This window comes from Drosophila mojavensis, unplaced genomic scaffold (assembly GCF_018153725.1).
Source record: "Drosophila mojavensis isolate 15081-1352.22 unplaced genomic scaffold, ASM1815372v1 contig_136, whole genome shotgun sequence".
In the NCBI taxonomy this organism is placed as follows: domain Eukaryota; kingdom Metazoa; phylum Arthropoda; class Insecta; order Diptera; family Drosophilidae; genus Drosophila; species Drosophila mojavensis.
The window spans coordinates 10,756,843-10,761,144 of NW_025318667.1; the positions used below are offsets into that span (position 1 = coordinate 10,756,843).

The window sequence follows — 4,302 nt, forward strand, 5'->3', positions numbered from 1 at the left end:
TGTTGCTGCTTCTTGCTCGTTTCTTTTGCGCTGTTCTTTTTTTTTTTTTTGCATTCTGCGCGTTGCTGCGTCTCTTTGGTGAGTGTGAGTGAGTGTGTGAGTGCGAGTGTGTGTGTGTGTGAGCCTGTCGCGCTGCCGCTGTTGACGTCGTCGCCTGCCGCGTGCTCCGGCGACGTTCAACGTAACGTATCGTAAACGTATTGAATCATAACAGATCCGCACGTTGTCGCGCACGTACGCAGCTCGCGGAAGAGGCAGCAACAACAGAACAACCAACAATCGACAACATAACAACCAACAGCAAATAAATAAGAAAAAATTATTCAAAATCACCATAAATCATAAATTAAAATCACAAAATTAAGAAAAAAAAAAAAAATCAAGTAAAAAATCTTATAAAATTTTTTTGGTCAATTGTTGCCGCAGCTAAAAAAAAAAAAAATAATAATAATACAAAAATTCTCAATAATTCAAAAACTTGAAAACAAAAATTTAAACGCGACGCGCGCGCCTAAATAAAAATAACTGTATCTATTCATTATTTTTTTACTGTGTTTAATTCACTTTTTTTTCTCTGTTGTGCAGTGAAATTTACAAAAAAATTATTTAAATATTTCAAATATATATGAAGAAGAAATGCGAAATGCAAATATGCAAAAATACCAAATTTTGTTGTAAATATATATTAAATCATATATAATTTATAAATATAGTGAAAAAACATTTTGCAAATTCGAATTCATTTCGTTTTTTTTTTTTGGATTTGTGTTTTTTTTGTTTGTGTGTGTGGAGAGCTGAAGATCAAACAGGAAGCGGCCTTCAAAAGTGACAGAGATAGAGACAGAGAGAAAGAGAGTGTGTGGGAGAGAGAGGGAAAGAAAGCGAGAGATTGAGAGAGTGTGTGTGTGTGAGATCTTCAAGTATTGCCGTCGGCCTTTGGGCTAAGAAAATTATTTGTTTTCCAAGTTTTTCTAGTGTTGAAAACTATGCGTACGCAAAAAACAGTGTTGTGAATGTGCAAAATATTTAATTTTTGCTCAAAATGAAATATGATTTATAGAAAAAAGAAACAAAGCTTGAGTTATACCACCAAAAAAAAAAAAAGGGATTGTTTTTAATATAAAAAATATTTCTTTTGAAAGGATTACGAACTATATGAAAAGCAGAAAGTCTAGGAAAACATGTGCGAGAGAGAGAGATACATATATAGAGAAATCAGCAAAATTGGATTGAGTGTTATATACTATTTGTTGTGTTTTTTAATAATAAAACAATATTATATGAGCTGTATAAATTCGAGAGAAATATTGTGCAGAAATTTTTGCCAATATTTTATGAGTTTTTATAAATTTTTAATACATATTTTGAATTGATTGAAATTTAATTTAAAAAAAAAAAAAAAAAAAAAAAACAAAAAATACAAAGATTTTTCTTTACATAAACATTAAAGTGTTTTAAAATTATGTTTAATTGCTTAAAAAGTTGTAACTCGATACAAATTGCATTAAATGGAGAATGCTCTAAATATAAATTAAAATAAAAACATTTTAATTTTACTAAAATGGTATTAAATGAAAAATTTGTTAAATACAAAATGTGTTTTCAACAATTCAAAAAAGTGTATTTTTTTAAAGTTAAATAAAATTGATCAAATCATGAGTTTTGTTAAATATATAATAAAAATATATTTTAATAAATCTGTGATTATTTTCATTTCAAAAATCTAAGAATATATTCTGAGATTTTTTCATGTAATTAAAACTTTGTTTAGAAAATGTTCTTTCATTAAAAAAATTTCTTTGATTTTTAAAATTATTAAATATAAAAGAAAACATTTTTGTTTTTGTGTTTTGCGAAATTTCTTATCTCCTAAAATTTGTCACATATTTCAAAACTAATTATGTTTGATTTGTTTGTATGTCTTCCTCATATTGAAAATCTTGTTTTATATATAGTAATAATAATAAAATATAAATTCTATTTAATGCAATTTTTATGAAATAAAAACTTAAAAAATATGTATTGATTAAAATTTACGTAAAGAAAGAAAACAGGAAACGTCGAAAAAGTAGTACAAATTTAATATTTTTGTTTTTAATGAAACACTAAAAACTATATTAAACAAATTATATGCTCCTAAATTTCCATTTTCTATTTGAAAAAAAAAAAAAAAAACTTTTGATCTCGCATTTTCTATGAGCTCAGTATAAAAAACATGTATATTTTATAAATTGATATCAAATTTAGAATGTTGGAAAAATTATTCAAATGTTTTCCTTATTCAATTTGATTGATATCCTTTGAAAACAAATATGAAATTCGTCAGATATATAGATACACCAATATATAGATATATACATAAGTATGTGTGTATAAATCTCTCGCACTTCTTTATCAAAGTTAATTAGGGAATGTTTTCCATGTGGCCAGCTGAGAGCTGTGTCTTTTCCTTTGCCTTTGACTTTTCCCATTGCCCGCGGCCCGTTACAATTTCCCGTTGCATTACGCATACGCCGCATTGACCGCAACGCGCACAACGTGCTGAATGGGGCCTGGTGTCCATTTGAGTTAGTCGGATTGCAGCTGATTTGCGTGCGAGGCTCACTCGCAGCGCACTCATTGAGTGAAAGAGAGCACGCAAAAGAGAGAGAGAGAGAGAGCGCCAGGGAGAGACAGTGAGAGCGCGCTGCAGCCAGCTGCAGCAGCAGCTGCGTTTTTGCTCTTTACAAAGCGCGTGCGGCGCTCTTAAGGCACTCACACACACACACACACACACATACACACGCATGCCTGCAAGGCGACGTCGTCGTTGCTTCGTCGTGCTGCGACCGAAGCGCATTCGCATTCGCACTCGCACTCGCACTCGCGCTCGCAACGTTAGCTTCGCTGTCGACGTCGCTGTCGCTGTCGCTGCCGCTGCCGCTGCTGTCGTCGCCTCCGTTACGTTTTGCACGTTCTTTGCGCTTTGGACTTTCGCAGAGATTTCACACGCGATGCGATTGCAGTTCTTGCAGACACCTTCATACGTTCGTTCGTTCGCTCGTTCGTTTCACTTGCAACGCGGCGGCAACAACAGCAGCAGCAACAGCAACAAACGACACTCAAGCAACATTGCCTGCAACAATATTTTGTTTGTTCATTGACAAAAGTTTGGAAATTAAAAATTTTGAAAGAACAAAAAATAAACAAATTTATTTCTTAAATTTTGTTTGTTTGTTTTTATTATTTTTTTATTGTTGCTTTTGTTGTTACGCGCGCAATTCACTTGTGTCTGTGCCTGTGTCTGAGCGTGTGTGCGTGTGTCCTTAAGCTCTGGCTCGGCTTTGTTTTCTTCACATTTTTTTTGAGTGTTTCTTTTTTTTTTACTGTTTGTTTGTTGTGTCGCGTGCTTTTAGCGTCGGCAAATGCAAATTCAAATGCAACAATGCAACATGAAATACGATTTGGTTAGCGTTCTCTCTCGCACACTCTGTCTCACTCTCTCTTACCTTTATTTCGCAGGCATAAACTCAAAACACAATAACAACAACAACAACAAAATGTTTTAAAACAAAATTCATAGCAAACACAAGCGTTTTTAAACAAATCTATAACAAAATATATATATATATATAAATACAACAAAAATCTACACGAGAAAAATAATCAAATAAAAGGAAACAACAACTCTGCAATGCAACAACAACAACAACAACAACAACAACAGCTACAACTACAACAACAGCAACCAAAACAACCAAAACAACAACAGCAACTTTTGCTGCAACATCAACAACAAACAAATGCAATTCAACGCCTGCGTGTGTGTGTGTGAAAAGTCAAGCAACAATTGCAACAACTGCAACATTTCGGGCCCAACTTGCGACAATTTTCATGTCTAATTTGGATTTTCCATATACTTTTCAACTTCTTTTTTTTTTTGGTTTTTTTTATTGCAACTTGCAACATATGCCACGCCTACCGCCCACAACTAACAACTAAAATGCTATAAAAGTCGCGCCAATTCCCCCCTTCAAAAAGGAAATAAACAAAAAATTGCAACAATTTGGTTAACAAATTTTTTGTTTTTAAAAAAAAAAAAAAAAAAAAATCAAATTCAAAATTTGAATTTTTCGAGAAAAGAAAAAAAACTAACTGAAAAAAAAAAAACAATTACAAAATTTATATAAACAAATATGAACAAAAATTTTGTTTTGGTTTTTGCAAATAACAAAAATTTCACTTTCGAACTCATTTGAAAAGAAGCAAAACGAAATTTGTCAACAAAACATATGAAACAAATGCAAATTTAGCAGGCGGCAA

At 32.1% G+C, this 4,302-nt stretch overlaps 1 long non-coding RNA gene across 2 annotated transcripts; it reads left to right on the forward strand.

The window, feature by feature from the left end:
- The first annotated feature begins 2,304 nt into the window (after window positions 1-2,304).
- Window positions 2,305-3,650, forward strand: LOC122757731. 2 transcript variants are annotated; one of them, XR_006357855.1, is made up of 2 exons: window positions 2,305-3,148; window positions 3,502-3,650. It is a non-coding gene; the product is annotated as an uncharacterized LOC122757731 (long non-coding RNA). The 2 variants fall into 2 exon arrangements; XR_006357856.1 differs by having other exon boundaries at window positions 2,305-3,130.
- Window positions 3,651-4,302: the final 652 nt, after the last annotated feature.